Source organism: Loxodonta africana, chromosome 23 (assembly GCF_030014295.1).
Source record: "Loxodonta africana isolate mLoxAfr1 chromosome 23, mLoxAfr1.hap2, whole genome shotgun sequence".
Classification (NCBI taxonomy): Eukaryota; Metazoa; Chordata; class Mammalia; order Proboscidea; family Elephantidae; genus Loxodonta; species Loxodonta africana.
Genome location: NC_087364.1, coordinates 38,525,394 through 38,550,225, shown reverse-complemented (window position 1 = coordinate 38,550,225; position 24,832 = coordinate 38,525,394). Strand labels below are relative to the sequence as shown.

At 38.6% G+C, this 24,832-nt stretch overlaps 1 pseudogene; it reads right to left on the bottom strand.

Moving 5' to 3' along the window:
* Positions 1–17,039: 17,039 nt before the first annotated feature.
* LOC100672063 (proteasome subunit beta type-6-like) lies at positions 17,040–17,814 on the bottom strand (annotated as a pseudogene).
* Between the last annotated feature and the right edge of the window lie 7,018 nt (positions 17,815–24,832).

Genomic DNA, 24,832 nt, shown 5'->3' with positions numbered 1-24,832 from the left:
ATGAGAAGAAAAAGTAATTGTTTCTAAAGCAGCTACAAAAAAATGCCTCTTCAATTCAACAGCATAGATAAGGTTTATGTTTTTAAGGACCTATCTTTACTTTTTTTTTTAATGACATATATTAAAGAATGACCATCTTCTTAAGAGATAAGAATAAGTTTAGTTATCACCCCTTGTTAATTGCAACCTTTGGTCTTTTCTATAAAGGTTTATTTATAGCTAATTCAGTGCATTTGTCTCCTAATTTAGAGTTGTCAAAACACAGGGAAGATTTATTATTTTCCGTGGGATTAGGAAAAAAAAAAGTAAATTTTACATCTTCAGTTTTATATGGTATTAGTGGTACAAAGAAAGGAAAGATTATCAACGTTTATTGAGAGCCTACTTTGGCTAAGACACAGTGCTAAGACCTTTCACCATCCTCACAACAACCCAGTGAAGTGGGTTTTTAAGAGCAACTTTTAAATTAGAAAATCTAGAGTAAGAATGGAAATTTTTTTCCAAGATCATACTGGTAACATCAGAACTTAGTTTTCTGATTTTAAGAGCTCTGCTTTCCCACAATATCTCATTACCTCTCCATGATTTTATGGCAATTTGTTCAAACAATTAGTTCAAACAATTACAAAATGAATAACCAATTAGCCATGTTAAAATGTAGCTTTTATTAACTTACTCTGATTATTTGTAACTCATTTCTGTGTGAGATGGTCTACTTGTCTTTCAATACAAACTTTTAGCTTTCTGAGATCAGAGTCTAGAATTCTCAATACCAAAGACTGGGCCTACCCCATAATGATTTTTTAATGAAAGAGGTATTATCATTCTTCAAAAATAGAGTGATAATAGATATTATTCTTAACTAAGGTTAATTAATAAAAATTGTATCAACATTCATAATTATCACTTCCTTTTACTCTTAAAAGTGCCTTTATTTAGAACTTACTTTGTATGATTATCATGTTCCAGTGCTACAGGATCACAGAGAATAATAATAAAGCCCAAATATGGATCAAGGAAGATTTCCTGAAAGACACTGAACCTTTATTTAACAGATGAAGAAATTAAGATCAAGAAAAGCTATATGATTTGCCCAATGCTAATAAAACTATTTTAAGTGGAGTCTTCATTTAATTTTTTCATTTAATTGTAAGCCTTTAAGTTTTATGAATAGACATCATTTTAATTACATAGAGACTGACAATCTTTACTATAAAACCAAACCAACCCTGTTGCTGTTGAGTCAATTCCAACTCATAGCGACCCTATAGGACAGAGTAGAACTGGCCCATGGAGTTTCCAAGGAACACCTGGTGAATTTGAACTCCTGATCTTTTGGTTAGCAGCCATAGCACTTAACCACTACACCACCAGGCTTTCCATAGGACACATTTTGTAGCCTAAAAGCCTAACTATTTCTTATATTAAAATAAAGAGTTAGTTCAAAGAGAATACGCTAAAATAAACAAAAGTATTAAAACCTTATGAAGAATAAGGGTAAGATGGTGGAATAATCAGATGACTCTTGTCATCCCTGTTACAACAAAGATGTGAAAAAATAAATGAATCAAATATATATGGTAATCTAGAAACCCTAATCATCAAATACAAAGCTGAAGAATTGGATTGAGTGGCAGGTGGAAGGAAAGACAATACAAAAACATCAGAAATGGGGAATTATGGATTGTGGGAACTCTGGGGTCCTGCTAGCTGAATCTGTGCTACACACAGACTGAGGCAAGCAATAACGTCTCAAACCAAAACCAACCCCCTGTGGTGCAACTAAGCAGCAGTGAATCTGCACGCATCTCCAGAACAAAACAGGAGTGACACCAGATCTGCCAAAGTTAAGTGCAAGCTCCCAATCCACCCACACCCTTCCCCCACTAGAGTTCCATGGCTAAGAAGCAATCTCTTTGTCCGCCCATCCCCCTCCCTCTGCCAACACCAGTCCAGCAGCATTCAAAAATATGACACCCCCGAAATGAGGAACTCACAGCTGGGTCTGGAGGCAACAGCTCCTTCACCCAGCCTTTGGCTTACAGGGTTCATAGATATGCAGTGCCCTTCACCATCGCTCTTCACTCCCAGCCCAGAGTCTTCCTGGTCTATCAAAACAACGCACATTCTCATTAAGAAAACATGGACAGGGCAACAACCTGAAGCCCATTTTCACCTATTGCAGTCAAGTGGGAGCTGTAGTTTTGTGACATTCTACACTGCCCTGCCTTCTAAGAAGGAGCTTCACCAACCCACACCGGGGGCCTGAGGGCAAGCAGTACCACCCACTCCATCTAGCCACCCACAATAAGGGCTCGAGAATTAGTGGCTCATCCCAATCCCTCCAGCCAAGGGCACCACCCAAGGGCTGGCTGCACTACCCCCCACTACCACATGCTCTAGCAGGCGGGGCACTCGCTCCATCTGAGTACCTGGAGGCAACTAACAAACCCCTGCCTTACCCCTGATATCTCCCCTTATTGCAACCAGAGATCTGTGCCAATTCTGAACACCCCTAAGCAGCCCTGCCTATCTAGGACTGTAGGTGAGAGTCTTTGCACAACAAACCTAATAACTGACAACCCAGGCACCTTCAATCTGAACAGCCACACCCCTACAGGAACAGTGAGGAGGCTCCTGGGTCCACACACCTAGAAGTTGCTCTAGAGACAAGAGGTAAGAGCTTCTACAATGCCAAACCAAAAAAACCTAAACTAAACCCATTGCCATAGAGTCAATTCTGACTCATAGTGACCCTGTAGGACAGAGTAGAGCTACCACATAGAGTTTCCAAGGAGCAACTGGTGGATTTGAACTACTGACATTTTGGTTAGCAGCTGCAGCGCTTAACCACTACACCACCAGGGTTTCCATCAGAGACAACAGTCAACATAAAATCACATAAAGAAGCAGGACAAGATGGGTCCAGCAAGTGACCAAAAAAAGAACCTTAAAACCTTTGTGAAGAAGATAAGTCAATGGAAATACCTGATAAAGAACCCAAAAAACTAATATACAGATCTCTCCAAGAGATCAGGAAGAAGATAAGACAAAACACATGCCAAACCAAGGAACAAACAGACAATGCAATGGAAGAATTCAGGAAAACAATACAAGAACAAAATGACAAAATAAATAGATTTCTGGATACCATAGAGAGACAGCAACTAGAAATGCAAAAGATTAACAATAAAATTTCAGAATTAGACAGCTCAACAGAAGGTCATAAGAGCAGAACTGAGACAATGGAAGCCAGGATTGTTGAGATTTAAGATAAATTCCTTGACACCACTTTGGGGAAAAATCAGAAAAAAAGAATGAAAAAACAAATGAATAAAGCCCAAGAATTATGTGGGACACTATCAGGAGGAAAAACCTACAAGTGATTGAAGTTCCAGAATGGGGGGGGGATAATGGGAAACAGAGAGAATTGTTGAAGATTTGCTGGCAGAAAAGTTCCTAATATCGTGAAAGGTGAAAAGATATCTATCCAAGAAGCTCAACAAACTCCATACAGGATAGACCATAAAAGAAAGTCACCAAGTTATATCATAATCAAACTTGCCAAAGATAAAGCCAAAGAAAGACTCCTGACAGCAGCTAGGGATAAACAAAAAGTCACCTACAAAGGAGAACCAACAAGTCTAAGCTCAGATGACTCAGCAGGAACCATACAGGCAAGAAGGCAATGGGATGACATATGTAAAGCCTTGGGGGGGGGGGGAACTGCCAACCAAGGATTATATATCCAGCAAAATTTTCTCTCAAATATGATGACAAAATTAGGTCATTTCCCAGTAAACAGAAATTAAGGGACTTTGTAAAAACTAGACCAACATTACAAGAAATATAAAAGTGCTCCAGTTAGAGAACCTACAATATCAGACGACAACCCAAGACTAGGACACAGGACAGATCAACCAGATAGGGAATTCACAAAAAAACAAATCAAAGTTAAAAGACTGAAAATAAGGAACCGGACATGTAATATATAAAGGACAACAATACCAAAACAAAAAGGAGAGTAAATCAATGTGATATCAAGAAATAAAAGACTGATTTAAACTTAGAAAAATAACCACAAAGGAAGCTAACGAACCTTCCCATCAAAATAAAAAAGAAGAAAAATGCAAAGACTCAGCAAACACAACACCATCACCAACAAAAGAGATGAAAAGAAAATACGTAAAAAAAGCTTAGCATAGAGAATAAAGTGAAACAAAGAAACCATCAATACAACAAGAAAAAAAAATCATCAAAAAGACAGCAATAAACTCATGCCTATCCATAATTACACTGAATGTAAATTGCCTAAATGCACCAGTAAAGTGACAGAGTGGCAGAATGGACAAAAAACATGATCCGTCTACATACTGCCTACAAGAGACACAACTTAGACACAAATACATAAGTAAACTGAAACTCAAAAAGTAGAAAAAAATATATCAAGCAAACAATGACCAAAAAAGTGCAGGAGTGCTAATATTAATCTTCAATAAAATAAACTTTAGAGCAAAATCCACCATAAAGGGTAAGGAAGTACAGTACATAATGATTAAAGGGTCGATACACCGGGAGGACATAACTATAATAAATATATATGACCCCAATGACTGGGCCCCAAAATACATAAAATAAACTCCAACAGCATTGAAAATGGAAATAGTTCCACGATAATAGTAGGAGACTTCAACACAGCATTTTCAGTGAAGGACAGAACATCTAGAAAGAAACTCAATAAAAATACAGAAAATCTAAATACCTCAATCAACCAACTAAACCTCATAGACATATACAGAACATACCACCCAACAGCAACAAAGTATACATTCTTTTCCAATGCACATAGAACATTCTCCAGAATAGGCCACATCTCAGGCCAGAAAGCAAGACGACAAAATCTAAAACATCCAAATAATACAAAGCATCTTCTCTGATCATAATGCCATAAAGGCAGAAATCAATAACAGAAACTGCAAGGAAACAAAATCGAATACATGGAAATTCAACAACACCTTGCTTAAAAACTACTCAATAATAGAAGAAATCAAGGATAGAATAAAAAAATTCATGATATCAAGTAAGAATGAAAACACATCTTACCAAAACCTTTGAGAACAAGCAAAATCTGTGCTTAGAAGATAATATATAGCAATAAATGAACACATCAAAAAAGAAAAGGACAAAATCAAAACATTAACCCAACAACTAAAACAAACAGAGAGCAGGAAAAGAAGCCCTTAGGCACCAGAAGAAAGGAAATAATAAATATTCAAGTAGAAATAAATGAAATAGAGAATAGAAAAACAATTGAAAGAATTGATAAGACCAAAGTTGGATCTCTGAAAAGATAAACAAACCATTCGCCAAAATGAAGAAAGTAAAACAGGAGAAGAAGCAAATAACTCAAATAAGAAATGAGATGGGTAATATCACAACAGACCTAACTGAAATTAAAATAATCACAACAGAATACTATGAAAAGTTGTACTGCAACAGATTTAAAAATCTAGAGGAAATGGACAAATTTCTAGAAACACACCACCTACCTAAACTAACACAAACATGTAGAAAAACTAAACAGACCCATAACAAAAGAAGAGATTAAAGAAGTAAAAAAAAAAAAAGTACTGGCCAGGGCACCATCATTGGAGAATTCTACCAAACTTTCAGAGAAAAGCTAACACCAATACTATCCAAGCTATTACAGAGCAAAGAAAATGGAGGAATACTCCTGAACTCATTCTATGAAGCCAGCATAATCCTGATACTAAATCCTGATACTAAATCCTGATACTAAACCCTGATACTAAAGCCATGCAAAGACATCAAAAAAAAAAAAAAAACTACAGATCAATATCCCTCATGAACATAGACACAAAAATTCTCAACAGAATACTAGCCAACAGAATTCAACAGCATATCAAAAAAATAATATATCATGACGAAGCTACTGAAACTAATAGATTAAAGCAAAGTAGCAGGATACAAGATTAACAGAAAAAAAATCAGCTGGATTCCTTTACACCAACAAAGAGGACTTAGGAAAAGAAATCAACAAATGAATACCATTTAAAAAAGCTACCAAGAAGATAAAGTACTTAGGCATGAATCTAACCGGGGATATAAAAGACCTATACAAAGAAAACTACAAAACGCTGTTGCAAGAAATCAAAAGGGACCTGCATAAGTGGAAAAACATACCATGCTCGTGGAAAGGAAGACTCAACATTGTAAAAATATCCAACCTACCGAAAACAATCTACAGATACAATGCAATCTCAATCCAAATTCCAACAGCTTTCATTAACAAGATAGAGAAACAAAGTACCAACTTTGTATGGCAAGGCAAGAGGCCCCAGATAAGTAAAGCTTACTGAAAAAGAAGAATAAAGTGAGAGGCCTCACACTACCTGATTTTAGAACTTATTATACAGTGATGGTAGTCAGAACAGCCTGGTACTGGTACAACAACAGACACATAGACCAATGAAACAGAATTGAGACCTGGAGGTAAATCCATCATCTATGAGCAGCTGATATTTGACAAAGGGACAAATCTGTTAAATGGGGGAAAAGACAGTCTAACAAACGATGCTCACATAATTGGATGTCCATCTGTAAAAAAATTAAACAAGACCATATCTCGCACCATACACAAAAATGAACTGAAAACATATCAAAGACCTAATTATAAAATCTAAAAAAAAAAAGGTCATGGAAGAAAAAATAGGGACAATGTTTCTAGGGGCCCTAATGCACAGCATAAATAGGATACGAACCATATCTAAAAATGCACAAACACCAGAAGAGAACCTAGATAACTGGGGGCTCCTAAAAATTAAACACTTATGCTCATCAAAAGATTTCACCAAGGTATGAAGAAGGGGAGAGTGTTGATAAAACATGGGGTCAGAAACCAATGTCACAAAATTGTTTAATGAGAAGATGATTTACTCTGTAAACTTTCGCCTAGATCACAATTTAAAAATAATAATAATAAGACTTCATCAAAAGAGTGAAAAAGAGAGCCTACAGACTGGGAAAAACAAAGATGTCACCTTGAAGAGTAAGGTGCATCTGACCCCAGCCATGGTGTTTTTGATTGCATCATATGCATGTGAAAAGTGGACAATGAATAAGGAAGACCAAAGAAGAATTGACAACTTTGAATTGTGGTGTTGGCAAAGAACATTGAATATACCATGGACTGCCAAATGAATGAACAAATCTGTATTCGAAGTACAACCAGAATGCTCCTTAGAAGCAAGGATGGCAAGACTGCATCTTACATACTTTGCACATGTTGTCAGGAGGAACCAGTCCCTGGAGAAGGACATCATGTTTGGTAAAGTACAGGGTCAGCAGAAAAGAGGAAGATCCTCAATGACATGGATTGACACAGTGGCTGCAACAATGGGCTCAAGCATAACAATTGTAAGGATGGCATAGGACCAGGCAGTGTTTTGTTCTGTGGTACACAGAGTCGCTATGAGTCAGAACTGACTTAATGGCAGCAAACAACAACAACAGACTGGGAAAAATTTTTAGCTATAACATACCTAACAAGATCTAACCACTAAAATCTACAAGATACTGCAACACCTCAACAACAACAACAACAACAAAAAACTAATAATCCAATTTAAAAAATGGGCAAAGGACATGAACAGGCACTTCACCAAAGAAGACATTTAGGCAGCTAACAGACACACAAGGAAATGCTCCCAATCATTAGCCATTAGAGAGTTGCAAATCAAAACTACATTGAGATATGATCTCGCCCCAATAATAATGGCACTAATCAAAAAAATACAACATAACAAATATTAAGGAGGTTGTGGGAAGATTGGAACTCTTATGCACTGCTGGTGGGAACGCAAAATGGTACAACCACTTTGGAAAATGACCTAGTGCTTCCTAATAGAAGTACTGTATGATTCAACAATCCCAATTGTGATGATTGAGATTGTGGGTCAGCTTCCCTGGGCCATGATTCTCAGTGTTTTGGCAGTCATGTAATGCGACCACTTCCCTGTTGAGACTTGATACATGACCACCCACATGATGGGATCTACTCTGAGTGGCCAATCAGTTGAGGGGGAGTTTCCCTGGGCATGTGATCTGGATCGAGTGTTGGCAGATGTTCAGGAAGGGTTCCAGGGCTTTTGCTCATTCTGGATCCTGAAGATGGCTCCTGTTCATCTGAACTCCGGTTCTTAAGATGAGAGCTAGCAGCTTACCTTTGGTTTTGCCTGCCAATCTTGGGATTCACTGATCTTCACAGCCTGGGAGCAACAGCCCTACCGATCTTGGGTTCACCAGCCCCTGCAGCTACTTGAATCAGGAGAAGCCTCTTTTCTGCCGCACGAACTTGGGAAGTTATAACCTTTACAACCGTGTGAGCCGTTTCCTTGATATAATTTTCTTTCTCTCTCTTTCTCTGTCTCTCTAAATATAGATATAGACACATATATTTATGTTTTACAAATTTTTTCTTCTCTAGAGAACTCAGCCTAAGACATCACTCCTATGAATATACCCTAGAGAAATAAAAGCTGTCACGCAAATAGACATATGCATACCTACGTTCATTGCAGCACTATTCACAATAGCAAAAAGCTTGAAACAACCTAAATGCCCATCAACAGATAAATGAATAAAAAAATTATGGTACAAAGGCACAGTGGAATACTATGCAACAATAAAGAACAATGATGAATTCTCAAAACATCTCTCAATGTGAATGAATCTGGAGGGCATTATGTTGAGGGAAATAAGTCAGTCACGAAAGGACAAATATTGTATGATACCACTATTATAAGAACTCAGGAAAAGGTTTACACAGACAAAAAAAGCATTCTTTGACGTTTATGAGGGTGGGGAATGTAGAGGAGGGAAAATCACTAACTACAGAGTAGACAAGTGTCAACTTCGGAGGGAGGAAGGACAACATATAATATAGGGAATGTCAGCACAACTGAACCAAAACAAAAGCATAGAAGTTTCCTGGACACATCCAAATACACTGAGGGACTGACTAGTTGGGACCAAGTAGACTTCTGGGGACATCTAGGTCAATTGGCATAACAGTTTATAAAGAAAATGTTCTACATCCCACTTTGGTGAGTAGCAACTGGGGTCTTAAAAGCTTGTGAGCAGCCATCTAAGATACCTCTATTGTTCCCATTCCATCCGGAGCAAAGAGGAATGAAGAAAACCAAAGACACAAAGAAAATGTTATCCCAAAGGACATAACTACAGACTCCACCAGGCTGAGACCAGAATAACTAGATGGTGCCCAGCTACTACCAGCACCACCACTGACCACTCTGACAGGTATCACAACAGAGAGTCCCAGACAGAGCAGGAGAAAGATATAGAACAGAATTTAAATTCACGAAAAATGGCCAGACTTACTGGTCTGAGAGAGACTGGAGAAACCCCAGAAATTCTGACTCCCAGACACTCTGCTAACCCAGAACCAAAACCTTTCCCAAAGCTCACTTTCCAGACAAAGATTAGAGAGGCCTATAAAAAAATATTAATTATAACACATGTGAGGAATGTGCTTTTAAGTTCAATCAAGTATACAAGACAAAATAGGCAACTCCTGTCCTAAAGCAAGATGAGAAGGTAAGAAGGGACTGCAACTGGATGAATGGGTACAGGGAACCTAAGGTGGGAATTGGGAGTGTGCTGTCACATTATGGGGATTGCAACCAATGTTACAAAATAATATGTGTATAAATTTTTGAATGAGAAATTAACTTGAGCTGTAAACTTTAACCTAAAGAGCAATTAAAAAAAAATGGCAAAAGACTTAATTGACACTTCACCAAACAGGATTAGGGATGGAAAATAAACACATGAAAAGATGTTTAACATCATTAGCCATTAGGGAAACACAAACTAAAGCTATGATGAGACACCAGAACACACCTATTACAATTCCAGAACATTTAACATTGCTCATGAGGCTCCTGTATTTAGACCAAAAGACAGTAGTTTGAACAGAACAAGGGGACATTGGGTGGTTTAAAGTCAAGGAAAGCTGTGTCAGGGTTGTATTCTTTGACCATATTAATCCAATCTATAATCTGAGAAGCTGGACTATATGAAGAAGAACAGGGCATCAGGATTGGAGGAAGACTCATTAACAACCTGTGACATGCAGATGACACAACCTTGCTTGCTGAAAATGAAGAGGACTTAAAGCACTGATGAAGATCAAAAGATACAGTCTTTTAGTATAGTTACACCTCAACATAAAGAAAACAAAAATCCTCACAACTGGACCAATAAAAAACATCATGATAGATGGAGAAGAGATTTAAATTATCAAGAATTTCATTTTACTTGGACCCACAATCAGTACAGTCAAGAAATCAAGCGATGTATTGCATTGGACAAATCTGCAACAAAAGAACTTTTTAAAGCATTTAAAAGCAAAGATGTCACTTTAAGGACTAAGTTGTGCCTGACCCAAACCGTGGTGTTTTCAATCGCCTTTATGCATGTGAAAGCTGGACAATGAATAAGGAAGACTGAAGAAGAATTGATGCCTTTCAGTTATGGTATTGACAAAGAATATTGAATATACCATGGACGGCCAGAAGAACTAACAAATGTGTCTTGGAAGAAGTACAGCCAGAATGTGCCTTAGAAGCAAGGAATGTGAAACTTTATCTCACATGCTTTGGACAGGTTACCAGGAGGGACAAGTCCCTGGAGAAGAACTTAGAGCATCAGTAAACAAGAGGAAGACCCTCAACAAGATAGATTGACACAGTGGCTACAACTAAAGGGCTCAAACACAGCAATAATTGTCAAGATGATAAGGAATGGCCAGCATTTCGTTCTGTTGTACATAGGGTTCCTATGAGTTGGAACCAGCTTGATGGCACCTAACAACAACAACAACACCTATTAAAATGGCTAAAAAGATTACCGACAATATCAAGTGCTGACAAAGTTGTAGGGTGTCTTAATTATCTAGTGCTGCTGTAACAGAAATACCACAAGTGGGTGGCTTTAATCAACAGAAATTAATTTTCTCATGGTTTAGGAGGCTAGAAGTCCAAATTCGGGGTGCTGGCTCTAAAGCAAGTCTTTCTCTCTTTGTTGACTCTGGAGGAAAGCCCTTGTCTCTTTAAGCTTCTGCTCCTGCGCAGTCTTCATGTGGCACGGCATCTATCTTCTGCCATCTCTACTTCTCTCGCTGTTTATTCTTTTATATCTCACAAGAGATTGACTCAAGACACGTCCTACACTAATCCAGTCTCATTAACATAACAAAGAAAACCCATTCCCAAGTGGGATTATAACCACAGGCATAGAAGTTGGGATTTACAACACATATTTTTGGGTGACACAATTCAGTCAACAACATAGAAAAAAAGCAACTGGAATTATCACACATTGCTGGTGGGAATTCAAAATGTAACAGCAACTCTGGAAAAAAGTTCGATAGTCTCTTATAGAGTTAAACATACGTTTATCACATGACTCAGCAGTCCCACTGCTAGGTGTTTACCCTAGAGAAGGGAAAACTTATATTCACACAAAAGCCTGCACATGAATATTTATAGTGGTTTTATTCATAATCCTTCCAAACTGGAAACAACTTGTCATGGATTGAATTGTGTCCCCCCAAAAATATATGTCAACTTGGTTAGGCCATGATTCCCAGTATTGTGTGGTTGTCCTCCATGTTGTGATTGTAATTTTGTGTTGAGGGGATTAGGGTGGGGTTGTAACACCACCTTTACTCAGGTCACCTCCCTGATCCAGTGTAAAGGGAGTTTCCCTGGGGTGTGGCCTGTACCACTTTTATCTCTCAAGAGATAAAAGGAAAGGGAAGGAAGCAGAGAATTGGGGACCTCATACCACCAAAAGAGCAGCACCGGGAGCAGATTGTGTCCTTTGGACCCGGGATCCTGCATCTGAGAAGTTCCTTGACCAGGGGAAGTTTGAGGACAAGTAATCTTCCTCCAAAGCCAGCAGAAAAAGAAAGCCTTCCCCTGGAGCTGACACCCTGAATTTGGACTTGTAACCTACTAGTCTGTGAGAAAATAAATTTCTCTTCATTAAAGCCATCCACTTGTGGTATTTCTGTCACGGCAGCACTAGATAACTAAGACAAACTCAAAAACCTTTAAACAGGTGAATGGATAAACATCAGTTTTATATCCACATAATCAATGGCATTCTGTAGAGTAAAAAAAATCAGTCTCAGAAGGTTGCACATTGTACAATTCTATCTTTACGACATCATCAAAAAGAAAATCTATAGGGATGGAGAACAGATCACTGGTTTACAGGGATTAGGGCTGGGGAGAATGTGTGACTACAAGGGGGTAGGATAAGAAGGCTTTTGGGGATGATGGAATTTTTCTGAATCCTGATTGCGATAAAACAAACAAACAACAAAAAAGCTGGTTTATTAATCAATATATGTGTTCAAATTCATAGAACCGTGTATCATAAGAGAACAAAGTCAATTTATTGTACATTATTTTAAAAATTAAAAAATACATGCACACTTAAAAAAAACTTAATCATTTTTCCCTGCTAGTTCCAATCCTGTGATATTTATACAAGAAGACATTTACAATTTTATCTTTAGATGAATTTATAAAACTATTTTATCTGTATAGTTTTTTTAATATGTCTTAACATTCTGCAAAAACCAGTTGGTTCTAGCCCAGAATTACATCAAGCTTCCCCATACATCCTCAACTCTATCATCAGTGATCAGTGGAGTGTCTTGTGCAACTCTGAGTAATTCTGTCAGTTCTCCAACAAGGGTCAAAAACATTCTTCATGTACTGATCAAACACTATAGCTACATAGTTATTTTTACTGTGTATAATCAAAGGGAATGCATGTGCTCAGACCTACCCTCACCTTGTCAAGCTTCAGCCCTCTTGCTTCCATTTTCAGGGGTCAAGAGAATGCTCCAGACACCCAACCCTCCTATTTTCTAAATCCTAAAAATCATTAACGCTATCTGCATTGACCTGGGCAATATGAATCTCATTATGTTCTTTACATGTATTTATCCAGTTACCACATGGAAGCCCCAAGACACCAAAGTCATATTTCATGTTTTGTTTTTGAATCCTTATAAGTCTGTCTACACACTTTTATTTGGTTCCTATCTCTCACATGTCTCTACTTGTTTAAAACACTGTCTCTAAAAAAAAATTCTTGATACATAGTCTCTTATCTGAACATTTTCTTCTTCTTGCTTGTATGGGAAACCGACTTCTTCTGAGGACATTGAGTTCTATGCAGCCCCTTCAAGTGCTAGCTGGTTTCCTCACATGACCTTTACCCTCTACTCTATGCCAGATTCTCATTCCTGTGTTCATAAGCCTACAACTTAGCATTGCTAATAAGTGCAATAGGCAGCACACATCTCACTCTCTTCATCACCTCCTGTTTTTCTACTTGATACATTTATTACTTTGAACCCTCAAATTATTCCTTCAAAGATGAAGTACCAATCCATTGATTCTAATCACTTTTCAATCATCAGACCATTAATGCAAATTTTCCTCTTTACTGAGCTTAAATTCCATAGTTAATCATTGTAATCATTCTATTCCATATACCTTGGACTCTCTTAGCCCTCTTTTATTTCGTCGTTGTACCTTGGTGAAACCACAACACTGGTTAAATCTAACTCTGCAGCAACACTTCACTTGCACCTGTGTAGCTAAGCACATAACCACACTGTTAGTCTACTAGCAGAACAACCTGCAAAAAGTATGTATTAAGCTAGATAGGGCATGCTTCTGCTTACAGCCATCCAACTAGCATTTCTGTAGATGCAAGCGGAACTAGCATGAAACAGTCAAGATGGATGAAAATAGGGAGGTTCAATTGTAAGAGCATTGCAGATCCCTAGAAAAATCTTTTGCTCAACCACAATGGCTTCCTTGTTGATTTTAGCATTCACAAAGTATCTTTCCTTCTCAGAGCCTTTGAACAGGTTGTCCCTCTTCTTATGGTCTTTCTTTCTCAGGAGGTGACTCCATCATCTCCTCAATTCTCTGTTCAAAGTGAAGTGAAAATGTAAACAAAAGTGAATTATTTTGAAGTATAGAAATGCTTTCTAATAATTGAGATTAACTTCTTTTGATAATTACTCTGATTTACTGGGAATTTCCTTTTTAAGTAATTTGGACCATTTGTGGGGAATTAATGGAAAGTGATAGAGTGACAATTTCAAGCACAATGAATGCAACACCTAGTCAGAGGGCGGATGACTGAAGAAAGACAGCAATGCATTTCTATCACTCATAATTTAACTAAACCAAGACAAAAGTTAAAAGAAAAATCTATGCCACAAATTGTACCCATAACTCTGGAAAGTTTTATATAATACCTTCTAGGAAAGAAATAATATTTCACTACACCTTTCCCTAGCTCCTTCCTTGAGTGACAGGCAAAAAGTGAGAGTAGACACACACACACAAAAAAAAAAAACCTTTAAAATAAGCCAAAACGTATGCCTTTCATCAATCCTCAGTCAGGTAAGTTTTTTGTTGTTGTTGTTTTTGTTTTTAATCTAATCTACTGAGCAATTTTCCAAAGAGGCAGGGACATGCAGGACTGTATCCTTGTATTCATTTTCTGTTGCTGAGTAACAAATTGCCATAAACATAATGGATAAAACAGCACATTTTATCTCACAGCTTTGTGGGTCAGACATCTGGGCAGAGCTTAGGTAGGTCCTCTGTTCAGGGTCTCACGGGCTGCAATCAAGATATCAGTAGAACTATATTCACTTCTGAAGCTCAGCTGGCAAATTTTTCCAAGTTCATTCAGGTTGTTGGCAGAATGCATTTCTTTGTGATTTTATGATTGAGGGCTCAGCTTCTCATTGGCTATTGGCTGAAGAGTGCCCTTGGGCCCTTGCAGCTGTTGTAGTGCCCTGCCATGTGGCTCTCTCCATAGGCATTTTACAAGATGGCTTTTTGCTTCTTGAAAGCCAACAGGAGACTCTCTCAGTCTAGTTTGCTAACATGGAGTCTTGTGTAAAGTAACATAACCATGAAACTGCCATCATCACCTTTGCCATTTTCTGTTAGTTGGGAGCAGGTAACACTCAATAGGAGGGGGTTACAGAAAGGAGTGAGTCATTGGGTGTGGGAAATTAACATACGGTGTGTCGGCCACAATTCTCCAAGATGCCAACGAAACTTAGTTTTGTTTTGGTGAATATTACAGCATTCTATTGATGTAGACTGTTCTGAATATCTAATCTAAACAAATAGGGAAATAGAGTCAAAGAAGTAAACAATTTGTGCCTAAAATTTATATACTGGGTGCAGAGCTGACTTAAAATCACAGTTGTCAGGATTCCACTGATAGGCAGTGATTAAATTATACATCAATGACTAAGCCATGGCATATTTGATCACCTCATATGCATGTGAAAGCTTGACAATGAATAAGGAAGACCTAATTTTTTAAAGAATTTTGGGGGGTTTGAAGAATTGATGCTTTGAATTATGGTGTTGGTAAAGAATATTGACTATACCATAGACTTCCAGAAGAACAAATCTGTCTTGGAAGAAATACAGTCAGAATGCTCCTTAGAAGCAAAGATAGACTTTGTGTCATGTACTTTGGACATGTCATCAGGACGGACCAGTCCCTGGAGTAGGACATCATTCTTGGGAAAGTAGAGGGTCAGTGAAAAAGACAAAGACCTTCAACCAGATGGATTGACATGGTGGCTGCCGCAATGGCCTCAAACATAGCAATAACTGTGAGGATGGTGCAGGACTGCAGTGTTTTTTTCTGTTGTACATGGGGTTGCTTTCGGCCAGATACAACTTGAAGGCACCTAACAACAACAATGCAAAATCAAGTTCCTATATATTTATCTCTAAACGAATGTTGATATTCACAAAATCAGTCAGCCAGTAGTCATTTCTATTGTTCAAGGTTTTTCTTTTAGCCCGTGAGTTCATCAGTGGACATTTCAGCTACATAGGATTTATCCTATTATTGAATACGAATCTTAGACATTGAAAATAATCATAGCATAATCCTTCCTGCTGTGATTAAACAATGCTGAAATAAGTAAATGAATTTATTCCATGGCAAGTATATTGCCACAAGAATTAAGGTTTTGGTTTATGCAAGTAAAATTTTATTACTATGATTTTTGAGATAAAATTCATAATTTTCAGGAAGCGATAAGGATGGTGACAACATTGATATTACGTGCTAAAGTGTTATAAACTCTCAATGTTCTTGTTTTCCCTCAAAAGTGCTTTGTTTTTTATGTATTAAATGTTGGACAACAAGACAAGACTAGGCCACACTGGTAATTGATATAAAAAAAAAAAGTTTTATTTTGCAGTACAGCAGAAGAACCAACTATCTCAACAGAAAAATTGTTGCTGTTGTTAGATACCGTCAAGTTGGTTCTGACTCAGCAACCCTATGTACAACAGAAGGAAACACTGCCCAGTCTTGTGCCATCCTCCCAACCATTGCTATGCTTGAGCCTATTATTGTATACACTGTGTCAGTCCATCTCATTGATGGTCTTCTTTTTTGCTGACCCTCTACTTTACCACTCATGAGGTCCTTTTCCAGGGACTCATCCCTCCTGATAACATGTCTAAAGTACGTTTGACTAAGTCTCACCATCCTTGCTTCCAAGGAGCACTCTAGCTGTACTTCTTCCAAGATAGATTTGTTTGTTCTTCTTGCTAACTTTGTTTTGTTTTGTTTTGTTTGTTCTTCACCGTAATTCAGAGGCACCAATTTTTCTTTGGTCTTCCTAGTACATTGTCTACCTTTAGCATGCATAGGAGACGATTGAAAATACCATGACTTGAGTGTGGCACATCTTAGTCCTTAAAATGACATCTTTGCTTTTTAACACTTTAAAGAGGTCTTTTGTAGCAGATTTGCCCAATGTAATATGTCATTTGATGTCTTTGACAAACTGTTTATTGAATTTTTGGTCACTACGGGGTGTCTTTTATTATATCTTAGAATGCCAGGATTCAAGGGGGTGGTAAAGTGGCAATGGTGAATTTGGGGATCTCTTCTCCCAAAAGTACCTGCCACTCTACCCCTAATTCTGCAATGGTTGCCAGGTAGATCACCCCTTCGCTGGAGCTGTCCCATTCCATGACCAAAGCGAAAGCATTGGCAGTGAAGTGCAGAAACTCTTCTTTGGTCATGCCCTCCCTGTAGGTAGCATTGACATAGCCAGAGATATAGGAGCTCTCAGAGCTTCCAGTGGCAAAGGACTGCCTTACCATCATACCCTCATAGGCACTAAGTACATCGGTCCTCTTTCTTGGGGGCCCCAGCCCTTGATGATGATTCTTGCTATCAAGTCTTCCCAGTATCAGTAACACATCCTGAAGATGCAGGCTGCCATGTGCACCAGTGGAGGCTCATTTAGTTCAGTGCTCTGGAAGCCAAGCTGATAAGTGACAGCATCAGTTACTGCCTGAGTATCAGCTGCTGAGCCTGAGCAGCAGCAGAATATTCAGTAATGAATAGAGATCACCTTGTCAGTCACTTGATTGGTGATGTAGGACCCAGTGGCGGTTCTAGGATCAGTCCCCAGAAACAAGCCCCCATCAAATTAAAGGACCATGATACTATTTCCTGTGGAGACTTCCCGGCTTTCCCAGTTGGAGGTGAGTGCCTCCAGTCCCCAGCCAGTGCTGGCCTCTCTCCTCAAGCAGCTGCTAGAGTTGCCGCCACCCTCTTCCTCCAGTGAAGCCACAAAGCCACATCATTTGATTTCTTGACTGCTGCTTCCATGGGCATTCACTGTGGGTCCAAGCAAAATGAAATCCTTGATAAATTAATCTTTTCTCCATTTATCATGATGTTGCTTATTGGTCCACGTATAAGGACCTTTGTTTTCTTTATAATGACATGTAACCCAGAGTGAACACTGTGGTCTTTGATCTTCATCAATAAGTGCTTCTACTCCTCTTCACGTACAGCAAGCAAGGTTGTATCATACGCATATCACAGATTGTTAATAAGTCTTCCATCAATCCTGATGCCCCATTCTTCTTCATACAGTCGAGCTTCTTGGATTATTTACTCCTCATACAGAATAAATAAGTGTGGTGAAAGGATACAACCTTCTCACAGGCCTTTCCTATTTTTAAACCAAGTAGTATCACCTTGTTCTGTTCGAAGGACTGCCTCTTGCCCTATATGAAAAGTCATATGACTTGCTGAATTTTGGTGATATCTATACCCCACAGTATCATCTGTGATTGAAAAATAAGCACTATCTTTTCTCCCTCATGGACCATCTGGAGAAGTTCTGTGCTCATCTAAGTTTCTGTTAGCAACTAATCACATAATGAAAATATATGGCACACATTTTAGTTTTTTCTGTATGACTTAGAATAGTGAATGTTTTTATCATTTTTATTTTGGTAAATATGTGTATATAGTGTATTTTTACATGTAAAAAATGTTGAAATGGAAAATGTTTTTACATGTACAATTCACTGATATTAAATACGCTCATTATGTTGTGCAACCATCACCACTATCAATTTCCAGATTTTTTCATCACACTTAACAGATGCTTATTTCCCCTTCTAAGCAATGACTCCATCTTTCTACCCTCTATCCTGCTCCTGATAACCACTAATGAACTTTGGTCTCTATATCTTTGCCTATTCATGTTATTTCATATAAGCGAGATCATGGAATATTTCTCCTATTGTGATTGACTTATTTCACTCAACACAATGTTTTCAAGGTCCATTCATGTTGTAGCATGAATCAGGACTTCATTTTACTTATGCCTGAGTAAAACAGTCCATCACGTGCAGGTATTTTTCTTAAAATTCTCCATTCAAGGAATGAAAAAGTAATATCATTTTAGACTCATTTTTTTTAAGACACAGGCAGAGGCAGGACAAAGATGGTGCAGTAGTCAGATCCTTCTAGTAGTCCCCCTTATAACAAAGACCCCCCAAAAAACAAGTGAATCAATTATATATATGACAAGCTAGGAGCCCTGAACATCAAAGGCAAAATTAAGAAATTGGACTGAGCAACAGGGGGAGGGAGAGATGGTTCAAAAGCAGCAAGGAGTTGCCATACCTGAGTAGGCAGGAACCAGCACCCCGCAGGCCCATTCCCCTGGCTTGACCACAGCAGGGCTGGCAGTAGCATTCAGGAAGTGTTTTTCACAGTGGGAGAGAGCAAGCAGCTCAGAGTTTACTCATGTCTCTGGAATCAGTGAAGAAGAATGCTCTTGACAAAAGATAACTTATCATGTGGAGCAAAAAAGCACCCTTTTTGAAAGAACTCTCTCCCATTTATCTGATCCCTCCTCCTACTTTAGTCCCTGAGTCGGCTCACTGGCAATCACTTTCCCTGGGCCTGAGGTAGGTTCAGTTCCATGAGCCATTCTCCTGGCCTTGGAGAAGAAACAAATTAACAAATGGAGAAAAATAATCTGCTGTCTCCCCTAAACTGGGAACCCAGGGCAGAAGTGAATCATTTGCCTGGGCTCTGGCACAAGCAGTCCATGGATGTTGAATGCCTTTCATTCCTGCATGGACCTTTGTGGGACTATTTCAGCAGCTTAGGCCCTCCTTGACAGTGTAAGTGCCTGAGGACTGACTTCAGTTGTTTCAGCTGTGGTGGAGAGACAGATTTTTGACATTTGACAATATTCTGCCTATTAAGCAGAGTCCTCACCTACCCACATCAGGGGTCTGAGGACTGGTGGCTACATCCACACCACCTAGCCACCACCAACAGGGGTTCAAGGATAAATAGTGCCTCCCAGTACTTACAGCCAAAAGCATTGGGAGCCCATGGTCCAGCATCAGATCCCACCCGCCTGTGTGCTCTAGACAACAGGAACATGCTTTACTCACAGACACATGGGTGACAGTTGTCAGCCCCATGCCTTGCTCAGAGTGTGACCCCCAGCTGCAGCTGGATACCTGTGCATCTACCAATTACCCCAGCTCCTATAAGACTGTAGATGAGACTCTGCGCCACACACTTGGTGACTGACTTCCTGAACACCCGAGGTGAATCATTACAAGAAAAGTGAATGGACTCTGGGGCATATATACCTAGTAACAGCTCTAACCATCTGGCAACAAGACATTAGAGCTTCAAAGGTGCTAATAATCAAGCTAGCTCACTCGAGCAGCCTATTTGGGCATATCAGAACAAAACAAAGCAAAAAGCTAGGACACAGTAAGCAAACATAAAACAAACTAATACAATAACTTATAGGTGGCTCAGAGACAACAGTCAACATCAAGTCATAAAGAAGCAGACCATGATCACTTGAACAAGCTCCCAAAACAAAGAATAAAGCAATATTCTGGACAAAGAGATCTTCATGGAATTACCAGAGGCAGAATACAAAAGACTAATATACAGAACTCTTCAAGAGATCAGAAAGGAAAACAGGCAAAATGCAGAACAAGCCAAGGAACACACAGATAAAGCAGTCAAGGAAATTAAAAAGGTTATTCGAGAACATAATGACAAATTTAATGGACTGTAAGAATCCATAGAGAGACAGAAAACAGAAGTCAGAAATTCAGAAGATTGACAATAAATTTCAGTTACACAACTCCACAGAAAGTCAGAGGAGCAGAACTGAAACAATGAAAGTCAAAATTACTGAGACTGAAGACAAAACACCTGGCATCAATATATTCAAAGGAAAATCAGATAAAAAAAATTTAAAAAATGAAGAAGCCCTAAGAATCATGTGGGACTCTATCAAGAGAAACAACCTACGAGTGATTAGAGTACCAAAACAGGAAGGGTGAACAAAAAATGCAGAGAGAATTGATGAAGGTTTGTTGGCAGAAAGCTTCCCTGATATTGTGAAAGATGAGAAGATATCTACCCAAGATGCTCATTGAACCCCACACAAGATGGATCCCAAAAGAAAGTCACCAAGACACATTATACTCAAACAAAAGCAAACATAAAAAGAGAATTTTAAGAGCAGCTACAGTTAAACAGTCACCTACAAAGGAGAGTCAGTAAGAATGAGTTCAGAATACTCAGTAGAAACCATGCAGGGAAGAAAGCAATGGGATGATGTACATAAAGCCTTGAAGGAAAAAAATTGCCAGCCAAGAAACATATCCAGCAAAACTCTCTCTCAAATATAAAGGTAAAATTGGGACATTTACAGATAAACAGAAGTTTAAGGAATTTGCAAAAGCCAAATCAAAACTACAGGACAAAAGGAAGCCCTCTGGTTAGATAATCAATAACATCAGGTAACAACCCAAGACTAGAACACAGGACAGAGCAACCAGATATCAACCCAGATAGAGAAATCACAAAAACAGATTAAGATAAAAAAAGATCAAAACAGGGAAACAATGACAACATTAAATCCATAAAGAGGGACTAAAAAATGTACTCATAGATCTTTCATATGGAGAGGAAATCAAAGCAATATAAGGCATAAAAGTTTGGTTTAAACTTAGAAAAATAGGGGTAAATGTTAAAGTAACCACAAAGGAGACTAACAATCTTACGCATCAAAATAAAATACAAGAAAAACATAAAGACTAAGCAAAAACTAAAACGACAACAATGAAAAAGAGGAAAAGATACATAAAGAAAAACTACTCAGCACAAAAAATTAAGTGGAACAAAGAAACTGTCAACAACAAACAAAAAAAGACATCAAAATGACTGCACTAAACTGATATTTATCCATGATTACGCTGGATATAAATGGACTAAATGTACCAATAAAGAGACAGAGAGTGACAGAATGGATTTAAAAAAACATGATCCGTCTATATGCTGCCTACAAGAGACACACTTAGACTTAAAGGCACAAACAAACTAAAACTCAAAGGACGGAAAAAATATATCAAGCAAACAACAATCAGAAAAGAGCAGGAGTGGCAATATTAATTTCTGAAAAAAGACTTTAAAGTTAAATCCACCACAAAGGAAAAGGAAGGATACTATGTAATGATTAAAGGGTCAATATTTTTTTTTATATAAGGAGCCTATAACCATAATAAATATTTAGGCACTGAACGACAGAGTTTCAATATATATAAAACAAACTCGAACAGCACTGAAGAACAAAATAAACACCTCCACAATAATAGTAACACACTTCAACTTACCGCTTTCAGTGAAAGAACATCCAGAAAGAAGCTAAATACACAGAAGATCTAAATGCCACAAACAACCAACTTGACCTAATAGATGTATACAGAGCACTCCACCCAAGAGCAGCCAGGTATACTTTCCTTTCCAAGGCACATGGAACATTTTACAGAATAGACCACATATTAGGTCATAAATCAAGCCTTAACAGAACCCAAAACATCAAAATATTACAGAGCAGGAGGCAGAGCCAAGATGGCGGAATAGACAACAAAGGCCCAAAAAAACAAGTGAAATGAGTATATTTATGACAAGCTAGGAGCCCTGAGCATTAAAGACAAGCTTAGAAAATGAACAGGGGGCGGAAGAGGAAGAGATGGTTAAGAAGTGGAGAGGAATTACCGGACTTGAATCATGGGACACTCAGGCACCATTCCTGGAGTGGCAGTGGAGGCAGAGGGCTTGTACTAGCGCTGGCCGCAGTTTCCTAAGGGAAAAGCAGACATTGACACAACCTACTCACACCTCCAGAAACAGAGAATATGGCACTCTCGGCAAAAGCTAAGTGCTCGCGTATATTTTACTGTGCCCCTCCACCCCCAAGCTGGTTTCAGCAGCTGAATTCCCTAGGCCTGAGATAGGCACTGTTGAGTGCCTAGAGCCATCCTCCCAGCTTTGGAGAAGGAAATAATTGGTAAATTGGGGGAAAAGATAATTTGCAAGCTCCACTAACTGGGGGAGCTCAGGACAGAAGCGGCTCCTGTCCAGGCATAAAAGGTCCATGGACTTTGAGCACCTTTCCCTTCTGCATGGGCCCGTGTGGCCCTATTTCAGGAGAACAGGCCCTTGTTGGCAGACTCCAACTGTTTCAGCAGTGCAGTGGAGAGGTGGGTATTTGATGTTTGACATCGCTTTGCTGATTAAACAGCATCCTCACCTACCCACATCAGGGGCCTAAGGACTCGTAGCTCCACGCAGGTCACCCAGCCACCCAAGAATAAATGGTACCTCCCAGTCCTTACAACCAAAAACATTGGGTGCCCATGGTCTGTCTGCAGAACCCATCCACCTGTGCACTCTAGGGAACAGAGATGTGCTTTCCTCAGAGACACTTGGGGGTTGGTTCTCAGCCCCCACCTTGTTCAGAGTGTGACCACCTGCTGCAATCAGATACCAGTATATATGCCAATCACCCCTGCCCCTCCAAGACTGTAGCATAGAGTATGTACCACACACTGGATGATCAGCTACCTGGACACCTAAGCTGAATTCATACAAGAAAAGCGAATGGACTTCTAGACTGATATACCTGATAACAGCTCTAGTCATCTCCGGGCAGGACATCAGGGCTCCAAAGGCGAAAATAATCAAGCTAGCTCACTCAAGCAACCCATGTGGGCATATCAAAACAAAACAAATCAAGAAGCTACAACACGTAAGCAAGCATAAACTAATACAATAACTTACAGATGGCTTGGAGAAAACAGTCAATGTCAAGTCACATAAAGAAACAGACCATGGTCACCTCAACAAGCTCTCAGAACAAAGAATCCAGGGATCTTCGAGATTAAAGTGCATTCCTGATTTTACTAGAGACAGAATACAAAAGATTAATATACAGAACCCTTCAAGACATCGGGAAGGAAACGAGGCAATACACAGAACAAGCCAAGGAACACACAGATAAAGCAATTGAAGAAATTAGAAAGATTATTCAGGAACATAATGAAAAATTTAATAAGCTGGAAAAATCCATAGACAGACAGCAATCAGAAATTCAGAAGATTAACAATGAAATTACAGAAGGAGACAACTCAATAGAAAGTCAGAGGAGCAGAATTGAGCAAGTAGAAGCTAGAATTTCTGAACTTGAAGATAAATCACTTGGCACTAATACATTTGAAGAAAAATCAGATAAAAGAATTTTAAAAAATGAAGAAACCTTAAGAATCATGTGGGACTCTATCAAGAGAAATAACTTAAGAGTGATTGGAGTAACAGACAGGGAGGGGTAACAGAAAATACACAGAGAATTGTTGAAGACTTGTTGGCGGAAAACTTCCCAGATATCATGAAGGATGAGGAGATATCTATCCAAGATACTAATCAAATTCCACATAAGGTAGACCTTAAAAGAAAGTCACCAAGACATATTATAATCAAACTTGCCAAAACCAAAGATAAAGAGAGAATTTTAAGGGCAGCTAGGCATAAACGAAAGTCACCTATAAAGGAGAGCCAATAAGAATAAACTTGGACTAATCAAAAAAAAAAAAAAATGCAGTGAGAAGGCAATGGGATGGCTTATTTAAAAAACTGAAAGAAAAAAATTGCCAGCCAAGAATCACATATCCAGCAAAACTGTCTCTTAAATATGAAGGTAAAATTAGGACATTTTCTGATAAACAAGTGTAGGGAATTCATAAAAACTAAACAAAAACAAGAAATACTAAAGGGAGTTCTTTAGTTAGAAAATCAATAATATCCGGTATCTACCTATGACTAGACATTGGGCAGAGAAATAAGAAGTCAACACAGACAGGGAAACAAAAAAAAAAAAAGCAAGATTAAAAAAAAAAAAGCTCAAAACAGGGAAACAACGATGTTATTATATAAAAGAAGACAACATTAAAACAATAAAGAGGGACTAAGAAATGTAATCATAGATCTTCCATATGGAGAG